This window comes from Terrapene carolina, unplaced genomic scaffold (genome assembly GCF_002925995.2).
Source record: "Terrapene carolina triunguis isolate 2854851 unplaced genomic scaffold, T_m_triunguis-2.0 Scaffold84, whole genome shotgun sequence".
NCBI classification, from domain to species: domain Eukaryota; kingdom Metazoa; phylum Chordata; order Testudines; family Emydidae; genus Terrapene; species Terrapene triunguis.
The window spans coordinates 24,659,234-24,682,069 of record NW_020664435.1 but is presented as its reverse complement, the minus strand read 5'-3'; positions in this window follow the sequence as shown (position 1 = coordinate 24,682,069).

Sequence of the window (22,836 nt, the reverse complement as noted above, 5' to 3'; positions counted from 1 at the left end):
TCACAGTCTTTGTTTAATCCTGATCTGATGGTGTCAAATTTGCAAATGAACTGGAGCTCAGCAGTTTCTCTTTGGAGTCTGGTCCTGAAGTTTTTTTGCTGTAAGATGGCTACCTTTACATCTGCTATTGTGTGGCCAGGGTGGTTGAAGTGTTCTCCTACAGGTTTTTGTATATTGCCATTCCTGATATCTGACTTGTGTCCATTTATCCTCTTGCGTAGTGACTGTCCAGTTTGGCCAATGTACATAGCAGAGGGGCATTGCTGGCACATGATGGCATATATAACATTGGTGGACGTGCAGGTGAATGAGCCACTAGCTTAGGTAAGTGGCTTAGGATGCACTTTTTCAGTTTTCAGACAGAAAGTATTATATATTGATCATGTTATTTACCTGCTGTGAAAGAGTCAACTCCCTGCTGTTGACCTATAGGTCATACTGTTACAGGATCTATTAGCTTGTTTGTGAGAATATCCATAATGCTTTGTAGTGCCGACACATAAGGCTACAGCCTAAGCATTTATCATGGCTATGCTTAAGAACTCCCACAAAGCCTTGTAAGTAATGTTGAGACAGACAGACAGACAGACAGACAGACAGACAGACAGACAGAGGAAATGTACTAGCTATATTGTTTTAAACTATAAGAATATAATATACCTCAACCTATTTTTAAGTTGTGCTATGCTAAAACCACAAGAAAGGAATAAGTTTTGCAGCCATATAAAATATTCCAAATGCAAAAGCGCAAAATGAAGTAATTGGCAAAAACATGTTTTCAACTTGTGTTCAGTTGCATCGGTCAACGTTGTTTGGACAGAAATATAAGGCATAGTAGAATGTTTTAAAACATGTAGTCAACAAGTTGCCCTTTACTAGTGATTGGATAATAAGTTATGCAGTTAGCCACAAACTGTAATATTAAAAATCAAGTAATGTGTAAGAGACCTTGTGACCCAAATTGGACCGAGTACACGTAGACTGGCCTGGTACCCCAGATCAGTTGGTATGTATCACCATTCTGTTTGTGCAGTTTGATCTTAGATGTCTAGTCTTTGATTAATAAACCAAACTTGAGCTTGACAATTTGATGTTTTGTCCATTAATAATCTAAAAGGACCACTATTTACAATAATAGCCATGCTAAGAAGTGGAAAAATACCAGCTTGCTGTAGTTAAGAAAGATATAAAAACCTTTGACATAGTACCCTGTCCTTTTGATTTAGTGAGCAGTGTTCTAACTGCAATAAACAAAAGCACATATAAACATAATATGCTAATGGCAAGGGCATGAGTAAGCAGCAGATGTCCACATCATGTGCTCGGAACATATTTGTATCCATGATATGGAAAGGAGAACGAATGGGATTGTAAACAACCTGATTATAAATATAGCAAGGTATAAACAGTTATTAGAACCAAAGAGGCTGGAATCAGACGTCTCATGAGGCTGCAGAATCAGTTCTAACAGATTTTGGCAATATATGCCTTTTCTGTTATACACTTAGGCCTGGTCTACACTAGGCTTTTATGTCGAATTTAGCGCCGTTATATCGAATTAACCCTGCACCCGTCCACACCACGAAGCCATTTAGTTCGACATAGAGCCCTCCTTAAATCGATTTCTGTAATCCTCCACAACGAGAGGAGTAGCGCTAAATTCGAAATGGCCATATCGAATTAGGCTAGGTGTGGATGGAAATCGACGGTAATAGCTCCGGGAGCTATCCCACAGTGCACCACTCTGTTGACGCTCTGGACAGCAGTCCGAGCTCGGATGCTCTGACCAGCCACACCCCGGGAAAATTTGAATTCCTTTTCCTGTCTGGGCAGTTTGAAGCGCAGTTTCTGTTTGGACACCGTGGCGAGCTCAGCAGCAGTGGCAGCAGTGGCAACGATGCAGAGCTCTCCAGCAGAGATGGCCGTGCAATCCAATAGAAAGAGGGCCCCAGCATGGACGGATCGGGAAGTCTTGGATCTCATCGCTGTGTGGGGAGATGAGTCCGTGCTTTCCGAGCTGCGCTCCAAAAGACGGAATGCAAAGATCTATGAGAAGATCTCTAAAGCCATGGCAGAGAGAGGCTACAGCCGGGATGCAACGCAGTGCCGCGTGAAAATCAAGGAGCTGAGACAAGGCTACCAGAAGACCAAAGAGGCAAACGGACGCTCCGGATCCCAGCCTCACACATCCCGTTTCTACGAGGCACTGCATTCCATCCTAGGTGCGGCCGCCACCACTACCCCACCCCTGACCGTGGACTCTGAGGATGGGATATTGTCCGCGGCCGGTTCCTCAGCGGACGGGGAAGAGGAGGAAGGAGATGAGGAGGACGAGGCAGTAGACAGCGCTTACAACGCTGATTTGCCCGACAGCCAGGAGCTCTTCATCACCCTGACAGAGATCCCCTACCAACCCTCCCCAGCCGTTACCCCAGACACAGATTCAGGGGAAGGATCAAGCAGTAAGTGTTTTAAATATCCAAACATTTATTTACAACATAACTGGCATATTTAAAATATTAACAGTAGCTAAAGTGCTTTAAAACATGTAAACATTTATTTGCAACAAAACAGGAAGATTGAAAATATTAACAGTGGGTAAAGTGCTTAAAAACATGTAAACAGGAAAGTCAAACAAAAGGGGAATCAGTGCAAAGTGTATCATGATTACTCCGTCTTTGGGCGCCTCAATATATAGTCCGAACCATTTTAAAAAAATCTCACAATGTCCGCTTCATGATTATAGTGCCCAAAACCCTGCAGTCATTTGTCCCTCCAAGGGCACCTAAGCCAAGAACTGGTCAATGTAACCGGGGATCGAGGCGACATCCTCCGGGGAGAACTCCTCATACACCTCCTGCAGGTGTTTTTCAAGCCTCATCAGCAGGTTCCTGGGCAGGGACAGCTTATTAGGCCCCCCGTGGTAGGACACGTTTCCCTGCCACAACGCCAGCAGGTACTCCGGGATCATGGCCTTGCACAGCAGTGCAGCAAATGGCCCCGGTTTCTGCAGGCTGTCCCGGAGCATCTTCTCCTTCTGGCTCTCGGAGACCTTCAGGAGGGTGATGTCAGGCATGACTCCCTGCTGTGAATTAGGTAGGGGAAAGTTAGTATTGGGACTGCTTGCCCGTCCCTTTACAGAACTGCAACCGCCGGTTTACAGCCACGCGGTTTACAGCCGCGAGGGGCTGGGACAGGGCCAGAGTTCATGCTTGCAGGATTGCTGCCAGCAGAGACTCGCATTGCTTTCTATGTGAAAGGAGGCCAGTGCCACTCTTAAAGTTTTAAGCGGCCACAAGTCTACGGCTTACCATGTTTGCCATCTAGACAAAGTCCGGTGTCCTGCCCTGCTCCTCAGCTCGCCACAGCAAGACCGCAGGCACTGTAGGCGAGGGCCGAAAATTCGACCTTGTCCTCAGTGCGCGTGTGATAGGTGCTCTGCATGGTCTTGTTCACAGAGAAAGACTATGTTCTCTGTTCACAGATACATTGCTCTGTCTCAGGAATTCACTCCCTTTTTCCAATTCCCACAGCCACATCTGCCCAGAGGCTAGCGCACATTAGGAGGAGGAAGAAGAGGACACGGGAAGACATGTTTGCTGAACTAATGGAATGCTCCCGAGCACAGGCAGCCCAGCAGACACAGTGGAGGGAGAACTTGTCCCAAATGCACCGGGCAAACATTGAACGGGAGGAGAGGTGGCGACAGGAGGACAGGCAGGCTACTCAAACGCTGCTTGGACTAATGAGGGAGCAAACGGACACGCTCCGCCGCCTTGTGGATGTTCTGCAGGACCGGAGGCAGGAGGAGAGAGCCCCGCTGCAGTCTCTCTGTAACTGCCCTGCCCCGCCACCAAGTCCCATACCCCCCTCACCCAAAGTCCAAACACGGAGGGGTGGAAGGGGCCGGGAAAAATTTCACTCCACCCCTGCGGACTGCTCTACCACTAGAAGGCTCTCATTCCCCAAAATTTGAAAAGTCCTTTCCTACCCGCCTCACACAAGACCCCGTCCAAGTTTCACCCCCCCGTTCCATGTGCGGTTGTTAATAAAGAATACGTTTCTGTTCATTTCTGTTTCCATCCTCTTCTTTTGGAGGGGAGTCTGTCTGGAGGGGGGGGAAGGGCCTTGGTCATTGGACAGGACAGTCACCTTTAGCAGGGGGCAGGTGCAGCAGCAGGGCACATATACAGTGCAGTGACTAGTTATCCTGGTCAGTCTGGGAGGTGGTTTTCATGTTCTGTGTGGTGGGGGCGGTGGTGTTGCTCTGTGACTTGGTGGCGGGGGAGGGCAGTTACAGATCTTATGCAGCGGTCCTTACCCTGGATCACAGAGCCGCGCAGCAGGGGATCTGTAACCCTCCTCCCCCTGCAAGACAGTCACATAGCCGACACATACACGCAGTCCCGGCCAGGAGGGCTGGCAGGCTCCGTTGAAACAACCAGTCCACCATCGCGGAGCCTGTCATTCCTGGAGTTTAGAAGCATCATTTGCATCACAACCCTAAACCCGCTCCCCGCCACAGTCTGCGTCCCAGGTTTAAAACATTCCCGTGAAAACAGTAATAAAGACAACGGTGTCCATGAACAAAACAGAACAGATTTTATTTTTTGGGAAGGGGGTGAAGGGGGTATGTAATTGGAGAGGATAGTCGACGGCAACTGGGTAAAGAAACGGGGGCAAGTTCAGCTTCTGTGTCCACAAACTTAAAAGTCAATGGGTACCCTGCTCAGCCTTGAAACTGGCTTTCAAAGCCTCCCGGATGCACAGCGCGTCCCGCTGGGCTCTTCTAATCGCCCGGCTGTCTGGCTGGGCGTAATCAGCAGCCAGGCTATTTGCCTCAACCTCCCACCCCGCCATAAAGGTCTCCCCCTTGCTCTCACACAGATTGTGGAGCACACAGCAAGCTGCAATAACGATGGGGATATTGGTTTCGCTGAGATCACAGCGAGTGAGTAAGCTTCTCCATCTCCCCTTGAGACGGCCAAAAGCACACTCCACTACCATTCTGCACTTGCTCAGCCGGTAGTTGAACAGTTCTTTTTCTGTGTCCAGGGCGCCAGTATAGGGCTTCATGAGCCAGGGCATTAGCGGGTAGGCTGGGTCCCCGAGGATCACTGTAGGCATCTCCACATCCCCAACAGTTATCTTGTGGTCCGGGAAGTAAATACCTTCCTGCAGCCGTCTAAACAGACCAGAGTTCCTGAACACGCGAGCGTCATGAACCTTGCCCGGCCATCCGACGTAGATGTTTGTAAACCGTCCCCGATGGTCCACCAGTGCTTGCAGCACCATTGAAAAGTACCCCTTTCTATTGATGTACTGGCTGGCCTGGTGGCCCGGTCCCAGGATAGGGATGTGAGTCCCATCTATAGCCCCACCGCAGTTTGGGAATCCCATCGCAGCGAAGCCATCTATGATGGCCTGCGCGTTTCCCAGGGTCACTACCTTTGACAGCAGTACCTTGACGATTGCCTTGGCTACTTGCATGACAACAACCCCCACGGTAGATTTGCCCACGCCAAAGTGGTTCGCGACTGACCGGTAGCTGTCCGGCGTTGCAAGCTTCCAGAGGGCTATGGCCACTCGCTTCTGGACAGTCAGGGCTGCTCGCATGCGGGTGTCCTTGCGCTTCAGGGCAGGGGACAGCAACTCACAAAGTTCCAGGAAAGTCCCCTTCCGCATGCGAAAGTTTCGCAGCCACTGGGATTCATCCCAGACCTGAAGCACTATGCGGTCCCACCAGTCCGTGCTTGTTTCCCGGGCCCAGAATCGCCGTTCAACAAAATCCACATGCCCCATTGCAAACGTGATGTCCTCGGCGCTGGGTGTCGTGGTTTCTGACAGCTCTGTGCTACTCTCCGACTTCAGGCCCTCACTCCGCTGCCGTAGCCTCCTCGCCTGATTTCTCTGCATCTGCCTCTGGGAAAGGTGTATGATAAGGTGCGAGGCGTTGAGAACGGCCACAACTGCAGCGATGGTCGCAGCGGGATCCATGATCGCAGTGCTGTGGCGTCCGCGCTGTCACTGATCAAAAAGTGCGCGAACTGATTTCCCGCCGGCGCTTTCAGGGAGGGAGGCAGGGCGGTAGTGACTGACGGATGACGACAGTTACCCAAAAGCACCCTCGCCACAATTTTTTACCCAGAAGCCATTGGGGGCTCGACCCAGAATTCCACTGGGCAGCGGGGACTGCGGGAACTGTGGGATAGCTGCCCACAGTGCACTGCTTCCAATGTCGACGCTTTCCCTGGTAGTGTGGACTGACAAAGTCGAATTACTGTCCTTAGTGTAGACACACACGTTCGACTTTCTAATATCGATTGCACATATTCGATTTAACTAAAATCGAACTACTCTCGTAGTGTAGACATACCCTTACTAACAATTGCTTAATAAAACTCAATCAAGCTTGGTTATCTGAGGTCTCTTTAGTTATTAGTAAATTTGAACCTGTAAAATTGATTATAAATTGTTACTGATTACAAACTGAAGGCTCAGCTGGGAATTCCAATAATCAGTTATTAATTGAATGTGATAAGGCAGGGTTGCAACCTACTTGTCAGGAATAGGATAGCGGCAGTGTAGAGCTCGACTCTGATTGTCACAAGTCCTGGTTTGTAACATACCCAGTGGACCTTGCAGCCAGGTGCCTGTGGCAGGAAACTTTTGAATAAATCAATACATAAAGCGAGACTCTAACTTGGCAAAATGCCAGAAACAGTAACATGCTGACTGATGATGATAAATAAATAAATAAATAAATACTAAAGGAGCTCTTGAATCATCGATAAGAAAATATACCACTGACTATGGGTGAGCTTTGTTTGCACTGGACACAACCCACAAATCCAACCCATGGGATTATGTGTGTTCACTGTTCACATTAGAGGTTGAAAAGAAAGTCAGAGACAATGAGCTGAAGGGAAGGCGGGTCAGTGTCTGTCATGGCATGTAAAGCTTTGAATTGCAGGTTAAGGAGATGGAAAAAAGTCAATGAAATGGATGAGAATCTTAAAAAAAAAAGAGAATGTGGAATTTAAAAATTGCAATTTGAGAATGTGAGTAGTTTAAGTATGTCCTTGGTTCATAACTTGCAAGAAATGAAAGGAAAGCTTAAAGAATGTCAGACCCAGTGTGGTGAGGAAAATGTAAAGTAGTTAAATTGGCAAAAATGTGTGGAGAATTTGAGAAGTGTCTTCATGGTAGCATAGGAGGAATTAATCATGGCAAGGCAGGGCATCCCAACTGATCATACCAAGTGCAGGAAGGATGCAGACAATCTGGAATCAGACTTGCCGTCAGTCAGGCTGCAGGATCAGTTTTAACAGACACTGGTAAGGTATGCCTTTTCTGCTAAGTGCTAACAGTTGCTTCATAAACTCAGTCAAGCTTGGTTATTTGAGGACTCCTTAATTATCAATAAATTTGAACCTGGAACATTATCAATTTTTATCGATTATTATTGATTAAGCTCATACATCCCTTTATGGCTGGACATGGCATAGCAGACTTTCCTCACTTCGCCCCCCTGCCAACAGACATTCCAGCCCTGCAGTGATCTGCTTCTTCTCGTGACTCGGCCCTCCAGCCAGGTGGCGTTAAAGTCCCTCCTCCTCTGAGGTAAGGAAAAAGTCGAATAAACTAAACTAAACTCAAAGAAACATAACTCTTTGCCCCAACCTCAGCTCAGGTCTGCTCTCTCAGATGCCTCGCTCCCATACTGGACTTCTGCCTACCTTAGCCTTCCTTCAGGATCTTTCCCACAACCCCTCCCTAGATTTAATGTACCTCTGACTCTGGCAAGTGGACTTAACTAACAATCAACAATAGTTGATAATGCACCAGTCAAAAAAATAATCGAGTTCATTGTCACTAAACTCGGGGGGGGGGGGGGGGAGGGTTGCAGCGCTTGCAGTGGTAAAAAAATAGCAAAATCGCCCCCTCCTCCTATGAAAACAAGCAAACGTGACTCTGAATATACACAAGGAAAAAGGGAGAATTTTTGCAATCATTTTCAGAGAAGAACTACCGTATATACTTGTTCATAAGCTGAATTTTTGTAGTAAAAAAAGGAAGCACCAGAGAAAGGGGATCGGCTTATGAACGGGTGTAGAGAGGGAGAGGTGAGACACAGCCCCTCTCCCCAATAGAGGGTGCAAGGAGAGGCAGCACAGCCAGAAGGGAAGAGGCAGGGCCAGAGTCTCTCCGCTTCTGGCCACGCTGCTCTCCCCCCAGTCTCCAAAGCAGCTGCAGCTCCGGGGCTGGCAGGCTGCAGCCATGCCGCTCGGCCCAGCCCGCTGGAACATGCTGCGGCCGCGCAGCTCCAGCCGGGTCAGAGACATCCTCGCCTGGCCCTCCCCAGTTAAGGTGGGAAGGGATGGGATGGGATGGGGAGAGTGTGGGGGTCCCAGGCTAGGGGTGGGGTCATGTGGGGGGTGGTCACAGGGGTTAGTCCCCTGACTCCCAGCTTCTCCCCTCCAAAAAATTTCCCCACCAGTTGCTGTCCCCCCCCGTCAGGGTAAGCAGCTGGCGTGCCGGGACACTTTGTTTACTTAGGTTTACCTCCGTGCCTGCGGACGCTCGAGATAAACAAACCATCTTGGCCCGCCAACAGCTTATCCTGATGGCCCGGGAGCCAAAGTTTGCTGACTCCTGAATTATAGGGTCGGCTTATGAACGGGTTATACAAATTTTCCATTTTTACTTATCCATCTTGGGAAGGGGGGCGGCTTATAAATGAACCGGCTTTTGATCAAGTATATACGGTACTTTAAAGGTGGCAGCCGATGGGATCTGCATCCATGGGAAACAATTTTAAATTTTTTTATATGGCTATAATTTGTTTTATACTTCAGAAGAATTTGTTACATAACTTTCTTAGTTTGTCTCTACTTTAATTACTCTATTCAGCAAGTTAGGATTTTGCATATTCACTAACAGCAGATACACCAGAGCCGCAAGACAAAAGAATGAAAAGCCAACAACAAAAAATTAATAAAACATTAACTTTTCCCATTTAACCAGATTCCTTTCTTTCTTAATTGAAACGTTTTTATCATTGGATATCATTTCTGCATTTTCTAGTAATAAGTCTCATAAAAAACATCTATTATTCACATTGACTGAGCTGCCAGATAGACACATCATCAGTCACCAAAGCACCAACTTGCCCTTGAGCTTTTCTGGTTTTATGAGATTTCTAAGAGAGACAGTTTCTGAAAATGTTATTCAACTTATAGAAAGTACTGCAAGTGATTTGGAAACTATTCTCACTGTACATATTTTGAACAGGAAATCAATTACATTTGTTTTACCCTGTGTTCTTGTGCCTTCATTGCTAACTCACTCTATAGATATTTCTCTGAAATGGAAGATGAATGTTCAGTTCGTTTAAAAAATTGCAAGCCATTACATACATTACTGAATGTGATGCGAGAGTTTTAGATGCAAGTTATGTAACTTTGCTACCACTATTTTATCACAATTTGGCAGGCAAGCTGGGCACGCTATAGTGCTTCCACTGCAGAAAGGACAGTTCTGCAGTGAGCAGCATGAGGATGGTCTTTGCCAAACGGCATGCTGCTAATAATGAGGAAATAGATATTTTTGTTTGGTAAACAAAAGATCACAATTTTATTCAGCTCTCTCCATTAAAATGGAACAACAGGTAGACAGTCCTTGCCAAATTTATTCAAACGGTCTTTCCCCCATGTAGTCTACAAGACCCTTAAGGCTCATGGCTGGCTACTAGGGTGCTAATATTGTGCCAGACAAAGCATATAGGGCCTATCTTCCTCTCAGGACAGGATACATTAGGAATCCAAGTGCCACTGTCTGGGTCAAGGTACAATCTTGATTGGGCCTATGCCCCTGTCCCAATGGGGCTAGGGTACAAGTGACCTGTCTCCGTGTAACCCTGTAGCTATATGACCTTTAGCCTGAAAGATATTGGTCTTCCCAAAGCCTTCCAAAAGCAATTTCAGATTTGGCAGAAGCTAGCAGTGTCACTATGTAACTTACATTCACCACAGGGTGCAGTCAGTCCCCATCTAAGCAACCCCCAACTACCTCTTAAGCAAACAAACTTTTCTGCATAAGGAAACAGAGTGAAAAGAAAGTTCAAGATAGCTAACCACAAGAAACAAGTAGCAAGATAAATTACTACATTACCATTACTTGCGTCAGATCATTGGAACATTTCTTCACCCCCTCCCCACCCCATATAGAAAAAAGGAAATTAGTCATTAGTATGAACATTTGTGAGCAAATTCTTAATTTATAGAAGAGAAAGCAAAGAACACATTTCCTAACATAACACTAGCAAAGAGGAGGAGATGTTTGAAACTGACAAACCCCAAATTAAGTACATTATGATAAAGAAATATACAAGTTACTCAAGACAATATATCTACTCACAGAGTATGTAGTGAGGGTTCTATATCCATTCCAAGTCTTTTATCTAGAGCTAAGAAAACTTCAGAATTTCCATCTCACAGGAAATTCTGACATTTCAATATGTTTTTTTTCATCCAAAAATTGAAATTTTTTGCAGAATGAAAATGCCAAAAAATTCAATTTGGGAATGTCGAAACATTTTGTTCCAACATTTTGTTGAATTGTCTTGAAATGATTCTGAGTAAGATCAACATTAAACTGTATTTCTCTTGCCTTAGGGAAGTTGTAGTTCAGCCCCCCACCCCCCATCTCCTATGGGCTGTACTACATGGGAGATGTAGTCCAACCAGGGACCCTGGCCCATAGGGAAGAATGGCAGAATCAGGATCCCTAGCAGGGCTACATCTGTTGTTGCACTCAAAGTCATGTGAAGCACCAATTCAGTTAGCTGTGTCTGCATTGCATTGTGGGAGACATGCTCCAGGGAGCCTGGCCCATAGGAAACAACGGGCGGCTCAAACTACAACTCCCATAAGGCAATGTCCTAATACTTTAATGCACTGTTTTTTTTAAACTGATTCTAAACTAAATGTTTGGGGCAATCTTCTGATTTGGGTCAAATGAACCAAAAACAACATACTTCATTTATATTTTTCTGATGAACAAATTGAAAGTTTTTGTCGAAATTTAAGTTTTCCTATGTCAGAAAATTACTCCCGTCCAAAATTCCTGACCAACTCTAATTCTGCCAACGGCTTTTTTGGTACACTGCACATTAAAATATTTGCTTTTTATTTTGGAGTTAATAGAAAGAGAAAACATATCAAGGCCTCTAGAAAAGAGACTACTACTACTTGTATTAAAATAGTATCCAACAGCCCCAACCAAGACTGGAGACCCATTGTGCCATACATTACACAAAGCATAGTAAGAGACAGTCCCGCCCCAAAGAGCAGACAAAGAGTGGAAAAGGAAACAGAAGAGAAGTGACTTGCCCAGAGTTGACAGAGCCAAAGATACAGCCCAGGTCTCTTGACTCCCAGCCTAACTCCTAATCCACTGACCCATGCTGCCTATCAGATTTCTGGATTTAGTCACCAAATTGATGCCAGTATTGCCTAATGCTCTCAAAAATGATTTATCTAAAATTGAGTACCTATATCAAAAGACTACGTAAAAATGTATCACAGAAGTTCCCATCTACCTTAGCATCACCCCCTCTCCTCCCAAAATTAGCAGATGTGTGTATACAGGGGAAAAAACTACATATGTTATTCTCTCTCTACCATATGCTTCTGAGAAACACATTCACACCACACAGTTGATAAATGCACATAGTACTATATTTGTTTAGTAAAATATACACCTATCATCATCTTTGGTCTTCCATGTCACCTTGGTGATTTGACCAATGTAAAGCCAAGATTACAATGAAAATTTTAAGCCAAGATACATTCCTTTTTATTTACAACATTAATACAACACATTTTTATTACTACTGCACTTGTTACCTGAATAGTTTAATATAAAAGGTATGCGTATTGTTATGATGTAGCAAGTTGCTAAGATATATATCGAGAGAGAGAGAAATGCACACAGATAACCAGATCTAAATTCATTTACATTTGTGTAAAGCCAGAATAATTCTATGGATTTTAATGACTTAATCTGGCTTTGTAATTGTAAATGAAATTGACTACAGCAATATACAAATGTGTGTACATATATATATATGCACACATACATAACTATATATACGCACACCATACACAGAGGGATATCAATAAGATACTTTTATAGTCTTACCTGCATTCTGCCCACTAGTCTAGCTGCTCCTGACTCACTAACAGTGAAGCAGGCGAGAGGTTTAGAAAGCGCTACCATAGTTTTTCTTTATAAGGCTACGTCTACATTACACACCACTGAAAGTGGTGGGTAGGGTATGCATAGCTATATGCTGCAGTGGAAAGCAAGCATAGCTACCCATGTCAGTGAAAGGCTTTGGGCAGGGAGGAGGCAGCGAAAAAATGCTGAGCATATCCTCACTGCATCCCCCCCTGTCAGAGCCCTTCTCCAGTGCCAAAGTCTTTCCCTGCTATCGGGGTCTTTTCCTGAGGCAGGGACAGGCTTCAGCAGCTGGCAGGCAATGGGACGCCGCATGCCTAAAAATAGCAGTGTAGATGTGAAGGCACAGGTTGGGTGAATATAGAGCCATATAGGGTATATACTTGGGTACATACCCACACCCTTCAGGCATGTGTGTACTCTACTCACCTAAGCCATGCCCCACTGTCTACACTGCTACATAAACCCATGCTAGGCAGGGCTACGTGAGTACATGTTCTTCATGCCACTGAAAGAAATGTGTTGTGTAGCCATAGCCTTAGGGTATGGCTACACTTAAAATGCTACAGCGGCACAGCTGAGCCACTGCAGCTGCACCGCTGTAGTGCTTCAGTGTAGACATTACCTCCTATGCCAACAGGAGGGGTTCTCCTGCTAACAAGTAATCCACCTCCCTGAGAGACGATAGCTAGGTTGGCGGAAGAATTATTCAATTGACCTAGCGCTGTCTACATGGAGATTTAGGTCATTTTAACAATACCACTCGGGGGGGGTGTGGATTTTTCACTCCTCAGACCAATATAGTTAAACCGACCTAACTTTCTAGTGTAGACCAAGCCTTAGTCGACTAACCTTCTTCTGTCTCTCCTCAAAAATGGAACTCTCCATCCCCCAAAGACAGAACCCAATGGTTAATTTAAAAATTACTGACAAGGATTTAAATGGTAATCAATACCATCAGGCAAATATGAAAAATTTTAGAGGGCATTCAGACTACCATTCCACTTGAGGTTCAGGAAGGCCTTCAAGCATGACAGCTAGATCTCACAGTAGCTGAGAATATGAATACTTGTTGCACATTCTAGTTTTATGATACTTATTCAGACTAGCAAGGATCACACATCTTGCATGGCACTCACACATTTGGTAGCCTTGTCATGCATCTAACAGATCTTGCAAGGGCTGCAGGTGACCAGCTATAGTTTCTCCCCCTGGTTACAGGGGAATGTCCTAGTTTTCAGCCAACAGAGAAGCCTGACACCTCTCCCACGGTCTTCTATCCCTTCTAGAATACAGCACTGGCACTGAAAAGAAGGAGGTGGCATTTTCTGGCAGGACGGTAAAGAGATTAAGAGTGTGGGTCACAGAATTAGACGCTGTTAAAATGGTGTCTTCCCCAAGCACCCCACCCCCATCCATTACCTATCTACATCTCCATTACAACCCAACAGCTCCTAACAGCCCATCCACATCCTCCCTTGTATGCTGCATCAGGATCTCCTGCCTTACTGATATCCCGCCCAGGCTCTCTGCCCCTTTAACAATCCTTTTCTGGGCTCCCTCCCTCTAGTAAAACCCCCATCACCCTTCCTCCAATCCTGCAATCAATCTCCTCCAATAATGGTCCCAAATTCCAAACTCTTGATTCTGAAGCATGCAAGGAATATGGGTGTGCCTTCCTCACACCTGCTCCGACTGCTGTGGGTGACCCTGAGGGGAAAGTCAAGGACTGCTTCTCATAATTAGAAATGTCATACATGGAGCTGCATGAACCTTGGTAGCTATGCCAAAGTGTAAAATATACTCACAATGGTGGCAATAGAACACTACCAACGTTTGTTAAACATCAGGTGCTAACTCAGGTTTCTAACCATCAGAGGAGTGAAGTTCTGGAACAGTCTTCCAAGGGGAGTAATTGGAGCGGGGTGGGGAGGGGGAGCCTAACTGGCTTCAAGACTGAGCTTGATAAGTTTATGATGGGGATGGTATGATGAGATTGCCTAGAATGGCATATAGCCTTTCCATGTCTGCTATTAGCAAAGAATTTTCTTCCCCAGGGGTCTCGCTGGTGGGTCTCGCCCACATGCTCAGGGTCAAACTGATCATCATATTTGGGGTCAGGATGGAATTTTCCCCCAGGTCAGACTGGTACAGACCTACTGGTTTTTTATCTTCCTCTGCTGCAGGGACACAGGTAACTTGCTGATTTGAACTAGAGAAAACAGTAGATTCTTTGTAACTTGAAATCATTAAATCAAGATGTGAGGACTTCAGTAACTCAGCCAGAGGTTATGGGCCTACTACATGAGTGAGTGAGTGGGTGGGTGAGTAGGTGAGGTTCTGTGGCTTGCAATGTACAAGAGGTCAGACAAGATGATCACGTTGGTCCCTTCTGGCCTTAAAGTCCATGAGTTAGCAGCAAAAAAATAGGATCCTTTTGCAATCTCAGTTTTGAAGAGTTTTAAAGCTTCATCTCAGATACAGATGGAAAATTCACAATAGTTATTAAAATGATTGCATCGCTCACAGCTATATGCATAACAGAAAATATATTTTTGTAGTTCTCATTAGAGCAGCATCTGTAAATTACTGCTGTTTGAAATAATCAGGTTGTTTAATGGAATTTTTACCATTTAACTGAATCCTTTGCTCCTCTATCTGACTTTTCTAATATGATCTGTTCAGCAGTTATCAGACCAATTCTAGTAATGAATCCTTGATTGATATCCAAAATATTGAAACTGCCTAATTGCACTGTGAGCTCCCTGGAAAGAACACCACCCATAGCCAAGAGTGATCAGCTCCTATTGTCTAGCCTAAAGAAAACCCCTGAGTCATCAGTTTGCCCATAAACAAATCTAGTGTTCTCACTTGAACCATTGTTGCTTCCCTACAAAAAACCCTACCCACACTCCAGTAAGTGTTCTGATACATGGATCCAACTCTGCATCAGTTCCATTGGGATTTCATCTTCTCCTGACTGATCGTGCTGGGGGCTCTGCCTGTCTCCAGCACACAGGACCCTGAGCTACCACCATCACCTGGGAACCCCGACCAGTTCAAGCTTCAGAGAATGGGTGAGACGCCAGCTCTCTCTCTCTCTCTCTCTCTCTCTCTCTCTGTTTTCTTTTCTACCTCAGGTATAACTTTATAGTTTTCTATATATGACTTTTGTAAAACTGTTATGTTGGTTTAGGCTCTCTTTGTGTGGTTATCACTATTATTCAATAAATAACTTTTATGGTTAATCTGGTTGCTTCTCTCTCTCTCTCTGAACTTTACTCTTTTGTGTTTTTAGCTTCCCCATTTACTCTGCAGCAACACTTCTTTTACCTAAGCTAAAGATCCCTGTAGCGCCCAAAAATACTGTGGGGTTTGCTCATCAAGTGGGTTACTACCGGTACAATTGTAACGTGAAAGTGGGGATAGGAGACATGCTGAACTTGTGACATAAGAGATTGGCAGCTTGGAAGTGCTGCTTGACCCAGCCTGCTCAGGCTTACTCTATTCTGGTGCGGTACCTGTGGCATATAAGGATGACAGCTTGAAAGTGCTGATTGACCCGGTCCATTCAGACTTGCTGTGTGTGTGCGCGCGCGCACGCATCCAGTTCTGGGGCTGGAGGAACACAGCCCTGGGGAACCTAGGTCCTGCAGGATAGCTCCATTGGGACGGGACTTGCAGCAGGGAGAAGTAGGGCTCCATATGAAAACACAAGTGACACAAGCAGTACATTAATAGAATTACAGAACACCCCCCACCCCAGAAGAGTAACCCCAATAAATGAGCGTAGCCCAAAGTAACAGGCAAATCTGGTAACAGAGGGGGAAGAGATTGTGCAATGAGTTCCTTGCAGGTAGATCACTGGGACTGTGGGAAGCTAATTACAGATTAGAGCACAACTGCTTTCTTCTTGCCAGTTCAAATAATTAATCTACTTTAAAATAACGTTTCCTGTGTTTCAGTGCTTAATAGTTGATTTAAGAGTTCCCACGTAACTATTTCAGTCATTTAAAAGTATTCATTTACTATATAAACAATTCCAGGAACCACTTACTTCCTTCAATGTACTTGGCAACATCCAACCAGAGGATCAGAGAAAAGCACTTCAGAAACAAGTTATCATCATCTGATTGTATATTCAAAACAAATCGGTTGCATCGCAGCTCCTATTTACAATGCTACACAATGCTATATAATGAATTGACAGTGAAAAGATCCATACCAGAGTGAAGCATTATGGATTATGAAAACTGAAACACTGGACATGTTCACCAGATGCACTTTTGGAAACAATATGATTGCAATAAAAATTTCCTCACTTTTTCTGTGATGAGATGATACTACTTAGTGCCACTCATATAGCTCCTTAGTTAACAGGGCTTAACAGTGCATTTTTTTAAAAGTGCAAGTTTAAAAATGTATTTTCTGTCAACATACAGCTGCTATCAGTCACAACAACTGAGACACTGCAAAAGAATGCAATGTTTCAGTGTAAGTCACTGGAGAACCCTGGGAAAATTTTCATTTTTAGATGCCATAGCCACAGCTCTGTTTTGTGAATCTTTAAAAAAGGATTATTTGGTCACTGGGTAGTTTAATCTTTCACAGATTGTCACTTTGCCTGCAGTTGTGTAAACTATGCCTGGTGTATGCTCTTCTCCATGTCTCTATTTATGATTTGGGGAGATAGTATGGACTGGTCACAGCTCCTCTGGACCACTGAACATCAGTGAATCTTAACTTTGGGTTTTCTATAGCACCCAGCACCATAGTATCCAAGCACATTTTATAATTTCATCATTTTACTGAAAAATATTTTAAAAGATAAAATGAGCTGTTACTGTATTATGCAGGAGGCTAGACTAGAGATGCCCAAGGAAAATGTACTCAAAAAAATTAGATTTCAGTGATTCAAAAATGAAATATACGTAAGAAGTCAAGATCAGTTTCTTTACATCATGGCACAGGAATACACTTGCAATTGATGTGGGATTTGGGTTGCATACTTTCCAATAGGAGTCACAAGTTAAAACCCCAGAGAACTTTCTGAAAATGTACCCTATTCTGTAATTATCTTGAGAATAACATATTTTTGAAGAAGCAACTCAGAAAATAAAACTCTTAGTGTTTGGTGCAAACGAGAACAATACTGATTAGTACATTCTGCCTCTTCCTAGTCTTCGGCTGAATTTAGAGTTTTAAAAACAGATGGCAAGAAATTTGAGTGATGGTAAAGGTCCTCTGGGTTTGATATTCACCTGTCTCTTTTCAACAGTAATGTTTATCAGCACCATAAAAAGTAATAGAAGCTCATATTTCCCTCAATTAATACCTACTAGCATCTGCAAACTGATATGTCCCCATACTATTACTATTATTGCACTTGACCTTGGTATCGTGAAAAAGAATATGATTATGATAATAAGCCAATTATTTTTATACAATATAGCAATCAAAAAGATCACTATTCCCTCCTGTTCTCATGACAATAAATGAACAGTCTGTCTTCATTTCATTGTCAGTTGCTCCCATGCAATCATCATTAAAATATTACTATGTTTTTGTTGTTAATTTCTAAAATAAAATAAATTAAGATGGAGTACAAAAAGCATTAAAAGGTCTAAGTTTTAGAGTATTCGTAGGAGTATTTGATACATGTGTTTTATGAAGGTTAAGATAATTTCTTCTTTCTGGTACAACTGCCTATTTTTACTGAAAAATAGGCTGTTTTAATGCAACGACCTAGATTTGAATAGTAGGTATGTGCCAAACACTTGTACATATAGACTATGTGTGTGAGGGGCAATAAAGGTTTAGCTGTCGTGAATTTGGAACAACTGAAGAACATGCCTATAATCACAAACATAAGCCAGTGATACCTACATATCATCATATATTCTGCACATGCAAAATATTTTACAGAAACACAATTTTAGGAATGTTTGAGAGGGTTTGTTTTTTTTTAAATGATCATAGATTATAAACCAGAAGATTATAGATGGACTTGGCAGAATTCAATTTTATTTTATTTTGACTGTTAAAATTATAAAAAGAAAAATGGATGTTAACTATATTTATTTTTACAGTTGTGGAAATTAAGTGGGGGGATTGGGTTGGAGTTAGGGCAGTGCTGACAGTGGGGCTGCAGGGAGCTCTCTGTTTGGCTAAAGGGCCCAAGACACCCAGATGCAAGGTGCAGAGCAAGTTGCGGTCCTGGCCTGATTGAGCAGAGATGCCTGGCCAGGGCTGTGAGGAGAAGGAGCAGCCCCCAGCCATGAGGGAAGACACCCAACTGCTAAAACAGTTCCTGCCCCAGGATGGCCCCCACACGCCAGACTGGTGAGTGAGTGGGACTGTGATAGCAGAGCTGCAGAGGGCTCCCTGGATGGCTGTGGGGCTGGTGATGGAGACACTCAGCAGTGGGGTGGCCTCCCCCATGGCTGGAGGCTCATCATCCTACTTTTGACCCCAGTTGGGGATCTTTGCTGTGCCCGGTCAGGGCCACAGCTTGCCCTGCACCTGGTGCCTCCGGGGATCCAGTCTCTCCTGCCCTGCAGCAGCGCAGTGAGATGGCTACTGCTCCACTGTCACAGCCCCGCTCTCCCACTCCCATGACAGCAGGGCTGCAGAGGCCTCCCTGCACCACTGCTGGGATGGTGAGACCCGATCCCTGCAGGCACAAGTTGCTGGGGGAGGCTGCACGCACACCAATGGATATTTTTCCCACCCATTTCAGTGTCAGCTGAAATCGGCAATGACTGACATCTATTGATTTAAAGCAAATCCTGCCAAGCCTAATTATAAGCCATAACGATCATCTTGCCTGACAACCCCCATAATAAATGCTACAAAACCTTATCCAATAATTCCTGCATCAAGTCCCATATTGGTTTAATTTTTATTATTGGGTATATTTCTTGTAGCCTGCTGCCTATAAAGAACAGGTACCTAAGCTACCAAGAGTGCAACTTTGCCAGGCTCAGTAGGAAAGAAAAAATGCAAACTGACAAATGTAGAACAAACCTAATAATGACTTGAATAGTTTCTCCACATAAAAATATCATGGACTTTAAGATCTGTTATCCTGAGTAGAAATTCGGTCCCATTAAAAAACCCATGTCCCAAGTTCACATCTCTAGCCCGGCAGGGTCATAAGATAATGGACTTTAAAGCCATGATATTTTTAAGTATGAAGAACTGTCACTGGGCCAGAGAGGAATCTTGCCCACCAGGACACGGGTATGGGCAATTTGGGGTATAAATTCCACATGATGGGGGGAAGAAGAGAGAAACATTTATCTGGCAATTTATTTTTTATTTAAATGGCAGCTGTTTGAAGCAGCTGAGGATTTCTAATGTTAGAATAAGTCTCTAGAAGATGGTTAATGGGCAAGTGATGCAGGCATACGTATGTAATGAATTGCACAGCTATGTGATCAATTTTTGTGTTAAGAAAACTCAAATGCACAATGGTAAATTAGCTATTTGTCCTCTGGGGAAGGTCTCTCCTAATCATCAGACATATGGAACAAAACCATAAACCTGAAACACTCTGAAGTTTTGAGTTTAATTGACACACCAATTTAAACTTTTCCTACTCCAAGCAACAATCACGTTATGTCACTTCCTTTACCCCCTACATAAGGATTGGCTTATGCAAAGTAGCTTTCACAGGTATAGTTACAGTCCTACCAGTTAAGAACAGGTTCTGCTACTACAACTCAAAAATATTTTAGATTTTTCAGGACATGAGCTGAAAGCTATAAAACTAACATTCCATATAGATCTGTTCCATTTAAAAAAAAGAGAGAGAGATAACGTACCTTTTAATCATAGGAAGATTCCATTCTCCAGTGCTGAGCAGCTGTGATACAGATGTCACTATTCCACTGCATGCTGGGACAGAAGTACATGAGCAAGAAGTCAGCCAACCCCAGCGTAACAATTTCAGCAACAACCTGTAAATGAAAAGAAATAGAAAAGGCAAGATTTTAACAAGATACCTTCAAATGTTCCTCCTGATCATTCACTAAAACAAAAGGGTATTTGGCCTTTTGGTATAGTATGATGACTCTCTGTAAATTATGCACAACCCAATAATGAATTTAGCTTTTTGAATCAATATTTCCAACATATGTGCATAAGCAAGTTTTAAGGCAGGGGGCTAAATTCACTGACCCTCTTTCCAGGCTCATTTTTCCCTGTATGCCTCAAGACGCTATGTAATTTTCCTGAACGACTTAGTGTTTAAGCTTGCATAGCATAATAATGCCTGGGAGGCCATGCCACACATTTTTGATTGTTTGTGTGAAAAATTGCTGCCAGACAATTGTTTTGAACCTTTTATTCCCCGTTTTTTCCCTTATGCCGTCTGATCATATTACTTGCCTTAGCCTGAAACTTCTAATTTAAATTGACATTCGTCTGAATCATGTTCTGATCCGATCCCATATTTTTCAAGATAAATTGAAGCAGACTTTTGCTTTTTCAGTCTGCATTTATATATTTTGTTTTAAATAGAATGATCCATCATCTCTCCTCCTTCCTTAACTATCCCCAAATAAATTAGCACAAAGCCTTTCCTGCTGCTAAATATTAATAAAGTCCCACCTGCAGATGGGAGAAACACAATTCATATGGCCAACAACTACAAACTTAACCCAGCACATATTAGGTACAAAGTATCAGTAAAAAAGGATGAGCAGAAGTGCAATAGTAACCTGATCATGCATTTATATGGGGCAGCTGTGAAACCATCAAGTTATTCCTAGCTAGGAACAGTAGCCAAGACAAAGCGGGAAAAGTATACCTATGTGTCTTATATATTTGCTAACATTCTCCTCCGCTCCATCCCCTCTGTGACACACTAATGGAATCTGGCCCGATGCCCCTGCTGAAGATTCTCCCAACGTGGGAAAGCCCACAACATGTGTATCTCGCTCTTATGCCACTCTCGCCCATAGCACCCAGTGATGAGGGGAGGCATCAGGATTGGAAGATAGCTATCCTCAGCAGGAACCATGCACCAGCTGGCACAGATTACAGTAGATCTGACTCTGCTCTAATCCTACACTGGGTCCAGTTTAGAATCAGGGAGCCATAACCACCTCCCTGAGTGCCCCCAATCTCTGCTACATCAAGCAAATCTCTCAACAGAGAATCTGGTGCTATACTTCCTCAAAAGTGTCTATTCTCAACCCATATCTCACCTCTATTTTAGCCTGTGCTCTTGAACGTAAAAGACTGGATATGCAAGGAGCAGAAAAATTGCTTCAGTTCAGTGTAGAGGAGCTTAACTTAGCCTAGAGCTCAACCTTATTTATGCCAATAAGTAGCTTCTTATCACACTTATGTTGGAGAGTTACAATCTTACACTCCCAGCCGTGCACTTTGCAAAGTCTTGCAGGAGCAAGGCATGGCTCTCCTTGCCGTGCCTCCATTATGCACTAGGAGGGTGCAGAGGAACTTTCGGGGGAGCGTGGCTGGAGCCTGGGCCAGCCCCCACAGCCCCAGCTGCCAGTCCCACTCCCTGAGCTCCACTTTTGGTCAGGGCTGCTGACCTCGCACCCGGGGCGCCGGCCTCTGGCCTCAGCTCCGCTCCCACCCCCTTACCCCTGTCTGCGTCCTCTGCTCCCAGAGGCGTGGCCTCGGCTCCGGGGTGGGGGGTGCAGACAGGAGTAATAGGGGGCACGAGGTAAAAAGTTTGTGCACCACTGCTGTAGAGGGTCAATATCGGTCACTGAGATAATTTATAATGCATTAATTCAAACTATGCAGTTATTCAAATGAGATAATAAAAACCCCTAGCCCAAATCTATGGGTCATTGCTTAAATAGGCACTGGTCTAGAAAAGGGATTGACCTTAATGGGACTCTATGTGGATGCAACGGTGTGCCCACACAGATCCCTCTGAATCAGCAATTAGTCAATTTCGCAATCTCTATTCCTATCAGTAAGTCACACAAGATCATGGGAGTCAAAAAAAAAAAAAAGGCAACAAAAACTCTGCAAAAGCGTATGATGAAATCCTATCTACTACTTAATCCACAAATTATCAGACATATTGTGGCAGTACATACTTTTAAGAGTTCTTAATTCTGTAACACAATAACATGATCAAATCTACAGGAGGCATTATGGCTTATGGTATCAATGGAAATGTGTATTTAATAAAATATGCATGTTCATACATAGCTGCCAGGTTTTGTATAGCTTCATGTGTGACATTTCATGCAAATTATGTAATTAAGTAATGTGCATATTTGTAATGCATTTCCACATACCCATAAGCTTCAATTTTTTGGTCAATACACCTTGCCCCAACCAGTGACGGGGATAGGGCCTGGATCTGCACAAAACTTGGCAGCTGAGGCTAGGATAGGAAGGAGTCTAGTAGGCTGCTAGGGTACAAATGAGGGTTAGGAGATGTGGATGGATAGGTGCTAGACAATGCTAGCTAGAATGTCTGGAGTGCTGAGTAGATGAAAGGGGTGGTGAAGAGAGTCGAACTGTTGAAAGGTGACTGAATAGCAGGGTGGGAAGCTTCGGCTGAATGGGGTGTCTACAGGCACTTGGGAGGGTACTATTTTA